We start from the raw sequence: 21216 nt of genomic DNA, 5'->3' as shown, positions 1-21216 counted from the left end.
TCTAACGTGGTCTAGGCAAAGGTCTGAGGGATGGTGGATGATTGACGCAATGGGCTTTGCGTTGGTCATCAATTTTAGTTTGGATTCAACTCTTGATCTATTCGCTAAAAATAAATGTATTCACATTATTCTATCACAAAAGAGAAAACGAAGGAATGAGCCCTAAATTACTCATCAGCTACAGTGACTAATTCTCTTACCAGTATTGAATTATCAAAAATTGATATATAAAAGCATGAGTACCTGAATGTTGTGACCTGATATGTAAAAGCATGAGTACCTGAATGTTGTGGCCTATTACAAATTGAGAACTGGAAAGAGGTTCAACATTGCAAAAGTAAATGTCGAAGAAGTGTATCCTAGGCTTGCAAAGTATAATTTCTGAAACAGAGTTGTCCTGCAGAATTCTGAAACAGAGTTACAATGGGTATCCCATAATTAGTGAGATAATCAAGCAATAATCTGCAGCAGTTGTAGATGGCTTCACTCCCCACTTACCAACAAAGTGCAAGCGAAAAAATCCACCAGAAGATGCTACAACTACTGTGACTAATTCTTTTACCAGTAGGAGATGCTACAACTACTGTGACTAATTCTTTTACCACTATGGAATTATCAAAAATTGATATATATCTATACATATAAAAGCATGAGTACCTGAATGTTGTGGCCATCACAAATTGAGAACTAGAACGAGGTAAATATGGAGGAGGAAGTATATCTGAGGCTTGCAAAGTCGAATTTCTTCTAAAACAGAGAGGTGTCCTGCAATTTCATTTAACGTAATGGGTATCCCACGATTAGTGAGATTATCAAGCAACAGAGTCTGCAGAAGTTGTAGAGGGCTTCACTCCCCACTTAACCACAAAGTGCAAGCACAACAGTATGCCAGAAGATGGTAGAAGTCATTACCTGAATGTTGTGGCCATCACAAATTGAGAACTAGAACGAGGTAAATGTGGAGGAAGTATATCTGAGGCTTGCAAAATCGAATTTCTTCTAAAACAGAGTGGTGTCCTGCAATTACATTTAACGTAATGGGTATCCCATGATTAGTGAGATGATCAAGCAACAACAGAGTCTGCAGAAGTTGTAGAGGGCTTCACTCCCTACTTAACCACAAAGTGCAAGCACAACAATCTGCCAGAAGATAGAAGAAGTCATCCGTTTCTGTAAAAATATATATGAAACACTAAACATGCATGAATTAAAATTGCATAAATTCAAACCTATAATCCAAGCCTTATTAAGGATGACAATGGACATGTAAAATGTGAATGAATGCAAACCAAGCCAGTCACCAGAATCGTAAAAGAACCAAAGGAATTCAGTCACGAGAATTGTAAAAGAGCCCGAGGAATTCAATCATCAGAATCGTAAAAGAGCCCAAGGAATTCATTGAGCAGGGAATTACCTGTCAGTATCGAGAGCCCATAGGTGCAAGCAGAACCTTCAGAATTTCTTGCAACGAATTTGGATTTCAAGGAGATTTCGAATTCCAGCCCTGCGAGTCATTTCTTGTAACCAGGAAATTCTGAAGGAGATTTCGAATTCCAGCCCTGCGAGTCATTTCTTGTAACGAGGAAATTCTTTAGGAGATTTCGAATTCCAGCCCTGCGAGTCATTTGTTTCTGCAAGACATTGAAAAAAAACAAATCACATTGGCAGAAATTCAAATTTATGTTATGTTACCTGACAGTACCTATATATTATGATACATATTAGTACATAGCGCTTACCAGCTCAAGCAAAACCTTAACAATCATACTAGCGTTTAGTTCCAGGAACCTACAGGGTGGCTCGGGACCATGCCTGGAACACATTTGGCTTTAAAGTTTGAATGGGTCGTCTTCTCTCCCGCGCCACTGCTTTTCTTGGCACAGTGCACGTCGTCTCCCTCTGCCACGTCTACCTTCCACGCTGCTTTTCCCACTACCACGTCCGCCTTTTACGCTGACACCGGTGCTTTTTTGCCCACTCCCAAGTACACCTACGCTGACACCGGTGCTGTTTATGGCACAGTGCCCAGTGAATCCCTCTCCCACTCCCATGTTCTATCTTTTGATACGTTAACAAATAATCATAACGCGGTACTGTGAGGAGCAACGTTTTCATGGAAATGCAGGGAGGGTTATATGAAAAGTTTTGGAAATTGATTTGGGATTTTGGGTGTTTAAAAAGTTTTTAATGGTGTTGAATTTATTTTCGTTATAATAAAAAAATAATTTAAATATTTTTTACGTTTGAATTTTTGAAAAAAAAATGTTCAGGTTTCTGCAACAAAATGTTTATTTAGGCAAATCACCACCATAGTGGCCAACACCTAATTATAACATGTAACATGTTAGTGAACAGTGTCTTGCACATGAACACCTAATTATAACATGTAACATGTTAGTGAACAGTTTCTTGCACATGTTACATTCATCTGGGATTCTCAAGTTCCCTAAAAGAGGCACTTGTCCCTTAGTAGAAGCCATATGTTATCCTAGCTTGTGGATAACATTTTGAATCACAATCATATGTGTCCCTAACTTACACAAGATAGAAAAAGGAAACATTTGAACTTGTTATCTAACATTCATAACATTTGAACTTGTTATCCTACACTTATAAATGTTATGAGAATACTCTTGACTTCAAGCATTAGAGATTCAAGATCAAATTGAAACTTTTGAACTTGTTATCCAACATTTATAAATGTTATGAGAACACTTTCGACTTCAAACATTAGAGATTCAAGATCAAATTGTACATGTAGTGTTTGGTGACATGGATCGAAACACGTGAATTTGAATGATGGTTAAGCATTTAATATAAGAAGTAATGTTAATTGATTCAAAATTATGAAGGTTATATTTGGTTTTTTAATCTGTTTCTAAATAAGTTTGAACCAAATGCAAGGTTGATTGGATCATTTGATAATGGAAATTGTCAAAGGCATCATGTAAAGAAGCAGATTGGAAATGGAGTTGAGCCCAAAGATGACCTAATTGTATCAAATTACTCATTAGAGTTGGGAACACATGATGAAACCTTTTCTGAGGGTGAGGTTTTTTCACAACAATTGATGTATGTGGTATGAATTCTATCCAAAAGAAACAATCTAAAAAATGTATTAATTACCAAGAGATCATGAAAGTTGATGGCATTAATTATTTTAGTCCTCGAGCTAGTGAACAACATTATGTAGGCTTGAGATCTGTTTATAATGGGATATTTGATGTCCCAAGAGAGTCTTTCTATGACGTATGGGATGAAGGAAAATTTATGAAAATAAAGTTATAAATGAAGCTTGGTTTGTCACGAGAGACCTTTTTACACATACTCTTCCTAAAAATAGTATGTATGGCTCCATTGTTGAAGTTGATGATCACAACACAACTTTGAATGAGGATTTAAGGATTAAAACTGACAGAGTTTTCAATCCAAACCTACCATCTAGTCCCGAGCAAACCGGTAATGCAATATGTACTATATAGTCCAATAACATGAGTTGCTTTTTTATTCCTTGAATGTGATAACAATGGGTATCTTGTTGGTGGTATGAAATTGAAACTATTCCAAAGGGAATAGTTCAACTAATTTTTAGTCTGGAAAGTGAAAAAATCTATGTGCAACAATTCTATGCAAAAAAACCATATTTCTATGAGAAAAACCACCATTATTTATACCCAAATGACTATAGTATGAGGATTGTTGCTTTGGAAGTTTATTTATGGCCTCGAAGGTTTTGTGATAGCTCTCTTCAAATCTGGATAAACATGGCCAGTATTGGGCAATTTCCCTACTCACCTAAGGTCATTCTCTAGTCACAAGTATCCATTCATTGCTTCAACTTGAGAGATAGACCATCCGCTATGAAGATCCTAGCAAAACGGCCCTTGCTTTAATCTGTTCTTGTTTAACTTGGCAATTAAACATAGGGCAAAGGGACATTGTACCCTTGAGATGATGAAATGGTTACATTAGATCCTTGATTTTGTCTTTGCAACTCTATTCTTAACATCTTGAGATTTTGGGGTTCTCAAGTGCCCCTAAGGACTCTTGTCCCCAGAGTGAAGCTAAAATGTTACCCACAATCTTGTTGGGTAACCGTAAGGGTGTCTTAGAGATATTTTAAAAGCATGATGAAGACACTTATTGTGATACCAAATGTTAGGGTCCAACCCTAACCCCCTTATTTATGTAATAGGGTTGAGTCATAGTTATAGTTAGTTAAAGAGTCAATAAAGCCCATATTAATAATTGTAAGTGGTTGACCCGCATTTAAAGAAGGGACCACAGTTAGTTGCAAATGGGCCATGGTATTAGATAGATGGTATTAATAAGAACCATGGTACTGACCCATGGTATTGCATGTATGAATCCTATATAAAGGATAGAGACTCCCCATTGAGGAGTGTCGTGTCTTATTTTGTAATCGAGCCCTGCTCTATTGGAGGTTGCCCCCTCGAAGAGGCAAGTGAACATTGCTTTCCTTTCTGAATAATAAAATACATGTTGTTATTTCTCATTGTTTTGTGTTCTAGGTTATATTTCTTCACATATTTGGTATTCTAGTATCTTCTCACAGGTCAAGAGCATAACAAGTGGTATTAGAGCACTTTCCAAGGCTGGTGGGATCTCCATTTTTAGCAGAATTTTTTTTGGCTAGAGACATGTTTCGGCGTCTTTAAACCACGGGATCTGTCGTTGAGCGCATAAACCTGCGGATTTGGGGAGGCATGCATGCAGGAAATACAAGAGGTGGTCATGCTTGTTGGACTCCCTTGTAACCCCTATGGGTACCCCTTCGAGTAGTAGCGCATTAGACAGAACTGCGCACGGACTGTCTTCCACGTACCCTCTGGGTATATTAGAAGCCCCCTAGGCTCACCTAAAACCTTGTCGTAGATAAACCTTCGGTTGTCTTGCTGCTACAGCACACCGATAACAACACTTGGGGAGATTACTCGCGCGTACGATAGGGTAGTCGGGTAGTACGGCTAAGGGTACGGTTTATCCTCCTTAGTTAGTGCCCTGAAAGATTGGGTCGAGTACCACTGTTGGACCCTTATGTATATTGCGATTTGTAGCACCTGACACTCCTTGAGACCATAGTTCCCTTGTCTCTCTACAGATCGCCCATCATCTTCTTTGCTAGATGAGATCTAGCAGGTTGGGTTTTGTCGCAATCGTAACAATCAGATCCGCCATTCAAATCTAGCAGCAGGGGTTCGGTCGATGCCACATTCCTACTTACACTCTGCAGTTAAGGGTTTCGTAGACAGATCTGACTATTTGTGCAGGGAGGCTTGTGGCTCCTATACCTTGGACGCTTATAGGAGACTTAGCCCATAAGATTCAGGACGACGGGTTGAGCAAGGTGGTACCATTCACTTGTCAACTTCAAATTTTCGGGTGATCCCAAAAAAAATTTCACAGTAACAACAAGTGCATCGGATCTATGGATGGTACAAACCAGAGCTCAAGCTATGGCCAATGAAAAGATAGACACCCTTGAACAAAATTTGGAGGACTTAACGAAGCAGATCCAGTCCTTAAATGACGCAATCACAAAGGGCAAGTCGAGGTTACAATCAGAAGCATATGCTTTTAATGAAAACCATGAGAGTGAATCTAGCCATTCTCTTCACCTCTATGGAAACCACCAACAGTCCCACCCTCGACCACCCAAGCTAGACATGTATATATTTGATGGCTCTCATCCGGTCATATGGCTATCACAAATGGAGCAATATTTCACATTGAATCACATCAGAGATGATGAGACTAAGCTAAGTGTGGGAAGCCTTTACTTGGACCAAGAAAGATGGCAATGGTGGAAGTGGCATCAACGATGCTATGCAAGGCCACTGACTTGGCAGATATTCTCAAAAGCCCTTTCTGATCGCTTTGAACATGAATCTAACTTTTTGGGTCGTCTTACTAAGTTTAGATAGATAGGCACAGTACAAGAATATATTAAAGCCTTTGAAGCATTAGCCTTCTGCACAGGAGGTCTAGCAGATGAATTCTACTTAGAATGTTTTATCAGTGGTCTCAAAGACACCATACAAGCCCACATCCAGATGCACCACCCAGCCACATGGCTGGCAGCTTGCACGACGACTCGTGAAGTGGAACGCCCGTTAGCGGCCCAATCACCTCGTCCATATTTCATAGCCAAGGGACACCCCACCCAGGCTCCAAGCACTACCCAAACACTTAAGGTTCAAAAGGTGTCACCAGCAGAAATGGCGGAAAGAAGAACGCAAGGATTGTGTTACTATTGTGATGACAAATACTCCCCGAGGCATAAATGCAAGGAACCCAAATTCTTTCAAATTGACGCTACTGAGGAAGCCCCACACTTTGAGGGACCAAAGGAGGAAGATGAGGACAACCAGCAGGATAATGAGCTCCCAGCTACACCAGAAGAACCAGTTATCTCGCTCCATGCATTGGCAGGCATTTCTCCTCCCCAAACTCTTAAAATCAGAGGTTTTGTTAAACATCACCCTATAGTAGTCTTGATTGATAGTGGCAGCACACATAACTTTATCCATCAAAGAGTCACAGCAGCATTGCATTCTTTTGTCAGTGCAGTCTCTAATTTCTAGGTCCATATGGCTGATGGGGGGACAATGAAATGTGACGGCTGTTGTGAAAATGTCAAACTTCAGATGGGGGATTACCACCTAAAGACCCACATGTTTGCCATCAACATGGGTGGGTGTGACATTGTCTTGGGGGCTGAATGGCTCCGCACACTCAGCCCAATCACAATGGATTTCCAGGAGTTATATATGAGCTTTAAGCAGAATGACCACACGCATACCCTCTGCGGACTCCAGGCAGGTGCTCCTTCTATCATCAGCTCGCATCGGATGGAAAAGTTGTTAAAAAAGGGCCACCATGGAGTTATCGCCCAATTTAATGCCATCCAGGCCTTCGAGCCCACTTCTCTTCATATTCATCCTGAGATGCAACAGGTCTTAAACAACCATCTGCAGGTCTTTGACAAACCTCATGAGCTTCCACCCTCGAGAGGGGAACATGATCATAGCATTACTTTGGTCCGAGGGGCACAACCATCAAATGTGCGCCCATATAGATACCCTTTCGCCCAAAAGAATGAAATTGAAATAATCATCAAGGAACTCTTGGAAGCCGGTGTCATTCGTCCTAGCATTGGTCCTTATTCATCGTCTGTGGTCATGGTGCTCAAGAAAGATGGGGAATGGCGTATGTGTCCAGACTTCAGGGTTGTCAACAAGCTGATGGTCAAAGATAAATTTCCCATCACAGTTGTTGATGATTTGCTAGATGAACTAAATGGGGCTCAATTATTTACTAAGCTAGACCTTCGCTCGGGCTATCACCAAATTTGCATGAAAGAAATAGACATTCCAAAGACTGCTTTCCGAACTCATGAAGGCCATTATGAATTCCTGGTAATGCCATTTAGTCTCTGTAATGCCCCATCCACTTTTCAGAGCCTCATGAAACACCTGCTCAAACCATATCTCAAAAAATTTGTCCTTGTTTTCTTTGATGACATCCTCATCTATAGCCTCACCTCAAAAAAACATCTTCAGCATGTAGACCTGCTCTTGCAACTGCTCTGGAAGCATAAATTATTTGTCAAATTGTCCAAGTGCTCTTTTGGCATGAAAGAAGTCGAGTATTTGGGGGGCATGAAGGTGTTAGGGTGGATCCCAAAAAGATCCAGGCAATGTAGGATTGGACCCAACTAAAGGCCTTGAAGAGTTTGAGAGGATTTTTGGGTCTCACCGGCTACTATCACAAATTTGTTCACAATTATGGTCGCATTGCTAAACCCCTCACTCACCTTCTCAAGAAAAATTCATTCCTCTGGAATGATGAAGCGCAACAAGCATTTATAGCTCCCAAACATGCCATGTGTTCCACTCCCATATTGGCACTACCCGACTTCACCAAATCTTTTGTGATTAAATGTGATGCTTCAGGTACGGGTATTGGGGCTGCCTTAATGCAGGAAGGTCGACCCTTGGCCTTCACTAGCCAATAACTAAGTGAGACAAATTTGGGAAAATCTACCTATGAGAAGAAGATGATGGCCATCTTACATGCAGTGGATACCTGGCGACCATACTTATTGGGGTGGCGGTTCCAAATCCGCACAGACCATCAAAGCCTTAAATATTTTTTGGAGCAACGCCTATCCTCGCCACAACAAAATAAATGGCTAGCCAAAATGTTGGGATATGATTATGAGATAATTTACAAGAAAGGGCATGAAAATGTCATAGTGGATGCTTTATCACGCCAATTTGAGGAGGAAAGCACCCTGCTAGCAATCTCTCTTCCCATTCCAGAGTGGATTGAAGAGGCTCGTAAGGAATGGTTTTCACATCCTTCACTCTCCCAACTCATTAATAAATTGCAAGCAGATCCAAATTCCACAGCAGGCTACTCTTGGCAGGGTGAGATTTTTCGCTACAAGGACAAAGTAGTGATATCACAAACATCCACCCTCAAAAGTCGCATTTTGGCAGAGTTGCACTCATCTCCCACTGCAGGCCATTCAGGCTTTCAGAAGACTTATGCTCGCACTCGGCGTTCATTCTTTTGGACAAGCATGAAAAAGGACATTCTTACTTTTGTAGCTGAATGTGATGTGTGTCAGCGCCACAAAGGAGAAATAGTCAAATCCCCAAGCACTTTACAACCATTGCCCATCCCTGCCTCAATCTGGACAGATGTTTCTATGGATTTCATTACTGGTCTTTCGAAGTCAGGCAACAAGTCAGTCATCATGGTGGTTGTGGACAGACTTTCTAAGTATGCTCATTTTTGCGCCCTACCCCACCCTTTTACACCCGCTTTGGTGGCTCAATCTTTCATGGACCAGATCTTCAAATTGCATGGCATGCCCACTTCCATTGTGTCTGATCGTGACCTAATCTTCACCAGTAACTTTTGGCAAGAACTCTTCAAGCTACAAGGTACCCAACTCCAACTCAGTACTTCCTATCATCCCCAAACTAATGGTCAAACTGAAGTAGTCAACAAATGTCTGGAGACCTACCTCAGGTGTTTCACTTTAGAAAAGCAACATCTATGGGTACAGTGGTTACCTCTAGCCGAATGGTGGTATAATACTAACTATCATGCCACCACCAAGATGACTCCATATGAAGCAGTTTATGGTCAACTTCCCCCTTCACCTACTTCTTATATCCCGAGATGATCTAAGGTACAAGTAGTGGATCAACTCCTACAGAACCGTGCAACCATGCTTGCCCACCTCAAAGATAATCTCCATCAAGCTCAAAATCGCATGAAGCAATAGGCAGAACAACATCATTCAGAGCACACATTTCAAGAAGGGGATCAGGTATTCTTGAGGCTATAACCATATAAGCAAACATCACTTAAAGACAAGGGTTGTCAGAAATTATCTCCAAAATTCTACGAATCGTATCAAATGCTTCGACGCATCAGAAAAGTAGCCTACAAGCTAGCCTTTCCACCCACTGCAAAAATCCATCCCGTCTTCCATGTCTCATGCCTCAAGAAAGTGGTTGGGAACAATTGCAGAATTCAAACCAGTCTACCCGAATTGGATGAAGAATGTTCAATCTGGCTCCAACTTGAATAGGTTCTTGACACGCGAGAACGACACCTGCACGACCGCACGATCAAGGAAGTCCTTGTCAAATGGAAAGACACCTCTCCAGAAGATGCGACCTGGGAACCAGCCACTATTCTTCAGCAGTTTCCGTAGCTTCAGCCTTGAGGACAAGGCTGTTTTTATGGGGGAGGGCATGTTAGGGTCCAACCCTAACCCCCTTATTTATGTAATAGGGTCGAGTCATAGTTATAGTTAGTTAAAGATTCAATAAAGCCCATATTAATAATTGTAAGTGGTTGACCCGCATTTAAAGAAGGGACCACATTTAGTTGCAAATGGGCCATGGTATTAGATAGATGGTATTAATAAGAACCATGGTACTGACCCATGGTATTGCATGTATGAATTCTATATAAAGGATAGAGACTCCCTATTGAGGAGCGTCGTGTCTTATTTTGTAATCGAGCCCTGCTCTATTGGAGGTTGCCCCCTTGAAGAGGCAAGTGAACATTGCTTTCCTTTCTAAATAATAAAATACATGTTGTTATTTCTCATTGTTCTGTGTACAGGGTTATATTTCTTCACATATTTGGTATTCTAGTATCTTCTCGCAGGTCAAGAGAATAACACCAAATGAGGAGTGAAGTTGAATAAGGTATGGATAGTCATTCATGAACAACCATGATGATGTACTTTAGGACTTACCTAGTGGCCCCAAATTGGAGTAATTATCTTAATCACATATTTTTCTTTCATATGAGAGTGATATATGTGCAATAATTGTTATCATGGCTTTGATGGAGAAAATTTAACTTTGACTTGGTTGTAACTTTATGGTTTATATGCTTGACATGTATGTGGCCAAGATCTATCATTGTTTAATATGAAATTTGGACACAATTGAAGTTATTGTTAGTAATTATAAGACAATAGATTGGGTTTCAATATGAATAAGATTAAGGCTACTGTCAAGATACAATGTGCATAAAAAAGATCACTTATTCAGTCAAAATTTCATAGTTTAAAGTATGCTATAATTTAGGTTTAGAGTTATTGGCATGATTACTCAGTCAAAAAGAAATTTGGCAGTTGCCACTATGATTTTGAGTTGGTATTGAAACTATAGATGTTGTAACTAGTACAAGATGATGTGGTAGGGTGGAATAGAACTTAACTGAGATATTTTAAGGAAAATTGGTTAAGTGCAAAGAAACAAGAATGAATACCAACGTTGATGTGGATCTATAAATTACTCATGCAACTTGGAGATCCAATGATGTGGTATGTCTCTCAACAAAAGAGTGATTGTTTTGCAAATTAAAATTGCAGATGGAAGCTTCTACTCAACAAACTAAATGAAATAAGTGAGGTATACTTGAGTATTTATATACCTTGTGGATGGTAAAAATTTTGAATGCTAAGTTGAGCTAAGCATGGTATTTGGAAACCCACAACTGACCTCAATAAGACATGAATTTGATTGGATATACTTTAACCATTAACTCTAAATTTCTAACCCTTGTGTCCCTGACCACTATAACCTTAAACATGTAACATGTATAAACCATAATCTTTATAGCCACATAACATAAATCACCCTTTATTCTAAACCCTTAACTCCTTAAACGTCTAACCCAAAGAAATACCCCCATACTTCTCCTCATTTTGAGGTCGATACCCAAGGTAAGCATCAGAGTCTTTAGGGCAAAGGTCAAGTCGACAACATAGCTCAAATCCTATACTTATTATTGTCTCAGCATGTCATTTACAACAATAGAACTTGGATGGAGAGGATAACACTCCATTCCACGACCACTTGGGATACAGAGAGAGAGCTCAATGAAAACTCAAATTTCCAATGCAAAAGTTATCAAGAGGTCATGGGATCAATTCCTTAGAGTTTTCCTATGTTATTTGTGATTGTAAATTGATAACACCCTTCATTTTAAAATTTCAACTAAAGAAGAGAGAATCCTTTGAAATGTGATATTTATTTATTATTATATTTTAATATTTTTATTGAAAGGGAAAAATATATATTTCTATTCCATAGAGAAAAAGGAGATTTTTTAAAGTGATATTGCACATAAAATCTGTTAGGGTCCAACCCTAACCCCCTTATTTATGTAATAGGGTCGAGTCGTAGTTATAGTTAGTTAAAGAGTCAATAAAGCCCATATTAATAATTGTAAGTGGTTGACCCGCATTTAAGGAAAGGGACCACAGTTAGTTGCAAATGGGCCATGGTATTAGATAGATGGTATTAATAGAATCATGGTACTGACGCATGGTATTGCATGTATGAATCCTATATAAAGGATAGAGACTTCCCATTGAGGAGCGTCATGTCTTATTTTGTAATCGAGCCCTGCTCTATTGGAGGTTGCCCCCTCGAAGAGGCAAGTGAACATTGCTTTCATCTCTAAATAATAAAATACATGTTGTTATTTCTCATTTTGTTATGTGTTTTGGGTTGTATTTCTTCGCATATTTGGTATTCTGGCATCTTCTCGCAGGTCAAGAGCATAACAAGTGGTATCAGAGTGCTTTTCAGGACCGTGGTATCTCCATTTGTAGCAGATTGTTTTTTTGGCTAGAGACGTGTTTCGACATCTTTAAACCACGGGATTTGTCGTTGAGCGCATAAACCTGCGGATTTGGGGAGGCATGCATGCAGGAAATACAAGAGGTGGTCATGCTTGTTGGACTCCCTTGTAACCCCTGTGGGTACCCCTTCGAGTAGTAGCGTATTAGACAGAACCGCGCACAGACTGTCTTCCACGTACCCTCTGGGTATATTGGAAGCCCCCTAGGCTCACCTGAAACCTCGCCGTAGATAAATCGTCGGCTGTCTTGCTGCTACAGTACACCAAGAACAACACTCTTTTAATGAAGACCATGAAGGAGAATCTAGCCATTCTCTTCACTTCCATGGAAACCACCAACATTCCCACCCTCGACCACCCAAGTTGGACATGTACAAATTTGATGGCTCTAATCTGGCAATATGGCTATCACAAATGGACCAATATTTCACGTTGAATCACATCATAGATGATGAGACTAAGCTACATATGGGAGGCCTTTACTTGGACCAAGAAAGATGCCAATGGTGGTAGCGACATCAAAAATGCTATGCAAGGCCAATTACTTGGCAGGCGTTCTCAAAATCCCTTTGTGACCGCTTTGAACGTGAATCCAATTTTTTGGGTCGTCTTACTAAGCTTAGATAGACAGGCATCGTAAATGACTGTATTATAGCCTTTGAGGCATTAGCCTTCCGCACAGGAGGTCTGGCAAATGAATTCTACTTGGAATGTTTTATCAGTGGTCTCAAAGACGCCATCCAAGCTCATGTTTGGATGCATCACCCACCCACATGGCTGGAAGCTTGCACAATGGCTCGCAAAGTGGAATACGATTTAGTGGCCCAGTCGCCTCGTCCAAATTTCATAGCCAAGGGACGCCCCACCCAAGCTCCGGGCACTACCCAAACACTTAAGGTCGAAAAGGTGTCACCAGCAAAAATGGCGGAAAGAAGAAAGCAAGGATTGTGTTACTACTGTGATGACAAATACTCCCCGGGGCATAAATGCAAGGAACCAAAATTATTTCAAATTGATGCTACTGATCACAGTTCATCTGAGGAAGCCCCATCCTTTGAGGGACCAGAGGAGGAAGATGAGGACAACCAGCAGGACAATGAGCTCCCAGCTACACCAGAAGAACCAGTTATCTCGCTCCATGCTTTGGCAGGCATTTCTTCTCCCCAAACTCTCAAAATTAGAGGTTTTATTAAACATCGCCCTGTAGTAGTCTTGATTGATAGTGGCAGCACACATAACTTTATCCATCAGAGAGTCGCAGAAGCTGTGCATTGTTTTGTCAGAGCAGTCTCTAATTTCCAAGTACAGATTGTTGATGGGGGGACAATGAAATGTGACGACCGCTATGAAAATATCAAAATTCAAATGGGAGATTACCACCTAAAGACCCACATGTTTGCCATCAACATGGGTGGGTGTGACATTTTCTTGGGTGTTGAATGGATCCACACACTTGGCCCAATCACAATGGATTTCTAGGAGTTATATATGAGCTTTAAGCAGAATGACCACACGCATACCCTTCGCGGACTCCAAGCAGGTACTCCTTCTATCATCAGCTCGCATCGGATGGAAAAGTTGTTAAAAAAGGGCCACCATGGAGTTATCGCCCAATTTAATGCCATTCAGGCCTTCGAGCCCCCTACTCTTCATATTCATCCTGAGATGCAACAGGTCTTAAACAACCATCTGCAGGTCTTTGACAAACCTCATGAGCTTCCACCATCGAGAGGGGAACATGATCATAGCATTACTTTGGTCCCAGGGGCACAACCACCGAATGTGCGCCCATATAGATACCCTTTCGCCCAAAATAATGAAATTGAAAAAATCATCAAGGAACTCATGGAAGTCGGTGTCATTCGTCCTAGCATTAGTCCTTATTCATCGCATGTGGTCATGGTGCTCAAGAAAGATGGGGAATGGCGTATGTGTCTAGACTTCAGGGCCCTCAACAAGCTGATGGTCAAAGATAAATTCCCATCCCAGTTGTTGATGATTTACTAGATGAACTAAATGGGGCTCAATTCTTTACTAAGCTAGACCTTCGTTCGGGCTATCACCAAATTCACATGAAAGAAGTAGATGTTCCAAAGACTGCTTTCCGAACTCATGAAGGCCATTATGAATTCCTGGTCATGCCATTTGGTCTCTGTAATGCGCCATCCACTTTTCAAAGCCTCATGAATCACCTGCTCAAACCATATCTCAGAAAATTTGTCCTTGTTTTCTTTGATGACATTCTCATCTATAGCCTCACCTGGGAAAAACATCTTCAACATGTAGACCTGCTCTTACAACTGCTCGAGAAGCATAAATTATTTTTCAAATTGTCCAAGTTCTCTTTTGGCATGAAAGAAGTCGAGTATTTGGGCCACATTGTGGGGCATGAAGGTGTCAAGGTGGATCCCAAAAAGATCCAGGCAATGCAGGATTGGCCCCAACCAAAGACCTTGAAGAGTTTGAGAGGATTCTTGGGTCTCACCGGCTACTATCACAAATTTGTCCGCAATTATGGTCGCATTGCTAGACCCCTCACTCACCTTCTTAAGAAAAATTCATTCCTCTGGAATGATGAAGCACAATAGGCATTTATAGCTCTCAAACATGCCATGTGTTCCACTCCCGTATTGGCACTACCCGACTTCACCAAATCTTTTGTGATTGAATGTGATGCTTCAGGTACGGGTATTGTGGCTGTCTTAATGCAAAAAGGTCGACCCTTGGCCTTCACTAGCCAACAACTAAGTGGGGAACATCTGGGACAATCTACCTATGAGAAGGAGATGATGGCCATCTTACATGCAGTGGATACCTGGTGATCATACTTACTGGGGTGGCGTTTCCAAATTCACACAGACCATCAAAGTCTTAAATATTTTTTGGAGCAATGCCTATCCTCACCACATCAAAATAAATGGCTAGCCGAAATGTTGGGATATGATTATGAGATAATTTACAAGAAAGGGCGTGAAAATGTCATAGCGGATGCTTTATCATGCCAATTTGAGGAGGACAACACCCTGCTAGCAATCTCTCTTCCCATTCCAGAGTGGATTGAAGAAGCTCACAAGGAATGGTTTTCACATCCTTCGCTCTCCCAACTCATTCATAACTTGCAAGCAGATCCAAATTCCACAGCGGGCTACTCTTGGAAGGATGAGATTCTTCGCTATAAGGACAAAGTAGTGATATCACCAACATCCACCCTCAAAAGGCACATTTTGGCAGAGTTGCACTCATCTCCCACTGCAGGCCATTCAGGCTTTCAGAAGACTTATGCTCACACTCATCGTTCCTTCTTTTGGACAGGCATGAAAAAGGACATTCTTACTTTTGTAGCTGAATGTGATGTGTGTCAGCGCCACAAAGGAGAAACAGTCAAGTCCCCAGGCACTTTACAACCATTGCCCATACTTGCCTCAATCTGGATGGATGTTTCTATGGATTTCATTATTGGTCTTCCGAAGTCAGGCAACAAGTCAGTCATCATGGTGGTTGTGGACAGACTTTCTAAGTATGCTCATTTTTGCGCCCTACCCCACCCTTTTACACCCACTTTGGTGGCTCAATCTTTCATGGACCAAATCTTCAAATTGCATGGCATGCCCACTTCCATTGTGTCTGATCGTGACCCGATATTCACCAGTAACTTTTGGCAGGAACTTTTCAAGCTACAAGGCACCCAACTCCAACTCAGTACTTCCTATCATCCCCAAACTAATGGACAAACTGAAGCAGTCAACAAATGTCTGGAGACCTACCTCAGGTGTTTCACTTCAGAAAAGCAACATTTATGGGTACAGTGGTTACCTCTAGCCGAATGGTGGTATAATACTAACTATCATGCCGCCACCAAGATGAATCCATATGAAGTAGTTTATGGTCAACTCCCCCCTTCACCTGCTTCTTATATCCCTAGATGCTCTAAGGTACAAGCAGTGGATCAACTCCTATAGGACCATGAAACCATGCTCGCCCACCTCAAAGATAATCTCCATCAAGCTTAGAATCGCATGAAGCAACAGGCAGACCAACATCATTCAGAGCGTACAATTCAAGAAGGGGATAAGGTATTCTTGAGGCTGCAACCATACAAGCAAACATCACTCAAAGACAAGGGTCATCAGAAATTATCCCCAAAATTTTACGGACCGTATCAAATACTTCATTGCATTGGAGAAGTAGCCTGCAAGCTAGCCTTGCCACCCACTGCAAAAATCCATCCCGTCTTCCATGTCTCGTGCCTAAAGAAAGTGGTAGGGAACAATTGCAGAATTCAAACCAGTCTACCGGAATTGGATGAAGAAGGTTCAATTTGGCTCCAACCTGACCAGGTTCTTGACACGCGAGAACAACACCTGCGTGGCCACACGATCAAGGAAGTCCTCGTCAAGTGGAAAGACACCTCTCCAGAAGATACAACCTGGGAACCAGCCACTATTCTTCAGCAGTTTCCGCAGTGTCAGCCTTGAGGACAAGGTTGTTTTTATGGGGGAGGGCATGTTAGGGTCCAACCCTAACCCCCTTATTTATGTAATAGGGTCAAGTCATAGTTATAGTTAGTTAAAGAGTAAATAAAGCCCATATTAATAATTGTAAGTGGTTGACCCACATTTAAAGAAAGGGACCACAGTTAGTTGCAAATGGGCCATGGTATTAGATAGATGGTATTAATAGAACCATGGTACTGACCCATGGTATTGCATGTATGAATCCTATATAAAGGATAGAGACTCCCCATTGAGGAGTGTCATGTCTTATTCTGTAATCGAGCCCTGCTCTATTGGAGGTTGCCCCCTCGAAGAGGCAAGTGAACATTGCTTTCATCTCTGAATAATAAAATACATGCTATTATTTCTCATTTTGTTATGTGTTTTGGGTTGTATTTCTTCACATATTTGGTATTTTGGCATCTTCTCGCAGGTCAAGAGCATAACAAAATCTTATCATAAAGTGGACAAAAAATGGAATTCGCATACAAAAAAATGTCCAAACCCTATAGGTTTATAGTTTTCCAATATGTACATAAGAAAATAGTTTCTAGCCCAATTAAAAAAAAACAAGAAAAAGGAAAAAGCCACGGACACACACATATATAGAGAGAGGGTTTTGCTTAAACTACAACAATGTTATTAAAAAATGTAAAAAAAATAAAATTATTGCGACACAATAAACTATCCCCCATGGAAGTTTGATAAACCAACAAAAAGATTGTTTGCACCAAAAAATTGAAATATGATCTATCTAAGTGGTATTAAAGCTTGAAAGTCTTCAAATTGAACTATAAACTCTTGGCGACTACTAGTCAATCCAAATGTTATCTTCATAAAGCATTCCTCAAATCCAAGTATATGTTGTGCCTAAATAACATGAAACTTTGAAAGCTAAATTTCTACAATCAAAACATATATAAATCACACATAAATACTTAAACTTCATAAACTACAATTTCTTTGAAACATTCATGCTACAATATTGAAAGTGAATCTTATAAATATCTTTGAATAGTTGGATTCAGAGTCTTAACCATGGATTTTTGTAATCACCCCTCCCACATTTACCCACCTTCACTGGCCTATAGGGGTAGACATGAGTTGAGGGCTACTATGACATGACTCAACCTCCTAAGTACAGTTAAGGAAGCGAAATCGACAAACTGGAACATCACTGACCTTCCTCAAGAGATACAAGACACCCAGGAGCTAAACAACCACTCCCAGTGCCCGAATCCTGAGCTGGAATGCCTTTTTACTTACATGGACTACCATTCGCATGCATGACAAGGCCTCCATGCGGTTGAGGGCCTCCAGCGGCATGCATACGTCTACCAAGTAGCTTTTGTGACCTAAAATGTTTAGTTCAAAGTGTGTGGTCCTAGATTATGAGGCTAAATTCCATGTTAGCCTCCAGACCACTACCTCGAGCTCAATGAGACTTTCTAGAATGATAAATGACATAAAGACAAAGCCATTCATACAAAAATTGATCAAAGACTTGACCTAACCATTCCTAACCATGACAGTCATTTCGTCAACATATTGAGAACATGTAATCTACAGGTCACGAATCCATATCTAAACATAGGGGTATGATACTTATCTAAGAATCATCAAGAAGGTCTAATTCCGTCTAATAATAACTACAATAACACTTATTAACTCATGCATCCAATAACCATTCATCAAACAATCAAAACATGTAGCTAGAACATGTTATGAAACCATGCTTATAACCATCGTATAACCATAAGAATAACCATGATAGAATAGCCATCAAAGCCACATAATAACAAGTACCATTACTCGTGAAATACAAGAGGAAAAGAGCTCTTATTAACATATGCAAAAGCCAACCAAGTCAGGGAATTCCATGTACTACCCAACCATAGATTGAGTTGAACCAAATCTTTCTTTCAGCGAATCACCCCTATGTCATATTCCAAGCATGAATGTGGGACTTAAGACAAAAACAACCAGGGCTTCCCGAAGATGAAACCACCTCCACCCTCAAGATTTACTACAATCCCGCCAAAATCGGTAAAGGGATTACTAGGCCCAAAACAATACATAAACCACTAGGCTTTACCGCAATCTTGCCAAAATCGGTCAAGGGATTCCTAGGCCTGAAACAAGCTTGGATGCCTGTGGATTTCTTCACCAATACCTTGAGAAATTTTCCTGTCTCCACCCTCAACCTTTACCGCAATCCCTCCAAAACTAGTCAAGGGATCCCTAGGCCCTTGGGAATTTTCCTGAGACCACTTCAATTGACTCCAAAACCATCTGGAAATCCAAAGCTCAACCGAATGACAAAATCCCATCACACAATGCTATCTGAAAATGGTAGGGCAAGGTTGAAAGCATTGTCACATCTGGCAAAACCGATGGCAATGACAACAAGAGAACCAAATACATACATGCATGTACCATGCATTCACAAACCAGTTAGGAAATCACACATGCAACCTATTACCTACAAGTATTCCCGTTGAAACTGCTTGATCCAACTTTTCCTTGCTTGTCCTTTGCTTTCCTTGTCCTTCCTTTGCCTCCCTCTGCTTTCTTTCCCAAATGCTAGAGCGATCCAAGAATTCTCTAAGTGTGAGAGAGAGTAGAGAGAGCTCCAAAATTGAACTATAAAAAAGCCATGAACTAGTCCTCATGAGCCTTTTTAGTATTGAGGCCTTTATTTTCTTCAATTTCCTCTATGTTCCTCTCATGCAAACCTATGATCTTTCATCTTCCTTTTCTCCTAATTTCCTTTATTTGCATAAATAAATATCAATTAATGTCTCTTTGCATTTACAAATGCCTTTGCCAATTTCCTTAGCCATAATAAACCAAAATGAACACTCACTAGGATGTTTTTCCCAACATTCAACTTGGAATACATGTCCCGTTACCTTGGTCTTATTTTGCCTTTATTAACTTTATTACATGAACTTTTAACCTGGGGTTGTTAGAAACCCCTCTCCCTTCAGGGAACACCGTCCTATATGTTCTATGACACCTATAACTAGCAAAATCATTGAAAACTAAAGCATATTTCCCATAGAGCTTTATAACTTAGTTCAATGTATTATTTACAATGAACAATCTGTTGAAAAGAAAAACCAACATGACAACCATACCGCTTATTGGAGCTTTATAACACAGTTCATTGCGATATTTACAATAAAAACCATACATAAATATGTACATATACCAAAACTCCTTTGCCTCAACCGGAAAACAATGAAGGATACATAGCCTGCATTTGATCAGTCATCTCCCATGTAGCTTCATCGGGCCCAAAGTGCTTCCACTGCACTTTAACTTGCTCGATTTCTTGATTATGGAGCATGAGTTGTTTCCGCTGCAAAATGCACTAAGTTTCTGGTTGGAATTCTCCTTTTGGATCCACCTACAATACAAACCAGTCAATCACATGATCAACATCTTTCACATACTTCTTAAGCAATCACACATGGAAAATATCATGGGCATTCACTGTCAGAGGCAATGCAAGTTTGTAGGGGATTGTTCCAATCCTCTCAAGGATCTCAAAAGGCCCACAATACCGAGGTGCCAACTTGGTACATGATCTAATCCTCAAGGATCTCCTCTTGGGCTTGATGTGCAAATACATGTGCTCCTCAAACTGAAACTCCTTAAGTGTCTTGTGTTGATCTACATAACTCTTTTGTCTGTCCTGTGATGCCTTTAGATTCTTCTTGATAACTTGCATTTCCTATTCCAGTTCTCCCAACATGTTTAGTCTTGTCAGTACCCTATTAATTAGATCACTCCAACTGATAGGAGTATTACAACTTCACCCATAAAGTGCCTCAAATGGGCTCATCCTCGGTGACACTTGATACCCATTTTTGTAAGAAAACTCAACTAATGGAAGATATTCCTTCCACCTCCTCTATTGGTGCATAACTTACATTCTCAACATGTCTTCCAGAATCATGTTTACCCTCTTCGTCTGTCCATCTATTTGCAGATGATAAGTTATACTAAAGGCAAAATCTATGCCCAAACCTGCAAATAACTCCTTCCAAAACCTGGAAGTGAACTTCGCATCTCTGTCTGATACAATATTCTTAGGAATACCATGCAACCTCACTATCTCCCTAATGAAGACCTAAGTTACCTCACTATCTGAATGAGTAGACTTAACCGTTATGAAGTGAGCTACCTTGGGCAACTTGTCAATCACAACCATGATGGAATCATGTTGTCTAGATGTCCTCAGAAAACCTATGATTAAATCCATAGAAATGACTTCCCATTTCCATTCTGGAATAATAATCAAATGTAGTAACCTACATGGATGCTTACACTCTTCTTTTACCTGTTGAAAATCTTAACACATTGCAACGAACTTAGCTACCTCTTTCTTCAAATTCAACCAATAGTAAAACTTCTTCACAGTTGTCAAAGTATTATGATATCCCGGATGACCTGAATATGGATTAACATGAAATTCCCTCGAGATAAGGTTCCTGAGCTCAGTGTT

The 21216-nt window shown here is 40.5% G+C and overlaps 1 long non-coding RNA gene across 1 annotated transcript; it reads right to left on the bottom strand.

Moving 5' to 3' along the window:
- Window positions 1-911: 911 nt before the first annotated feature.
- On the bottom strand, window positions 912-1966 carry LOC149207872 (uncharacterized). Its single transcript, XR_016252050.1, has 3 exons — window positions 1740-1966; window positions 1415-1631; window positions 912-1017 (listed from the first exon to the last, which is right to left on the bottom strand). It is a non-coding gene; the product is annotated as an uncharacterized LOC149207872 (long non-coding RNA).
- Between the last annotated feature and the right edge of the window lie 19250 nt (window positions 1967-21216).

Source organism: Pinus tabuliformis, chromosome 1_2 (genome assembly GCF_031772625.1).
Source record: "Pinus tabuliformis cultivar Carrire ecotype Pingquan chromosome 1_2, CPIR1, whole genome shotgun sequence".
Lineage (NCBI taxonomy): Eukaryota > Viridiplantae > Streptophyta > Pinopsida > Pinales > Pinaceae > Pinus > Pinus tabuliformis.
The sequence above is the reverse complement of the archived record's forward strand: the minus strand, read 5'-3'. Positions and strand labels throughout refer to the sequence as shown.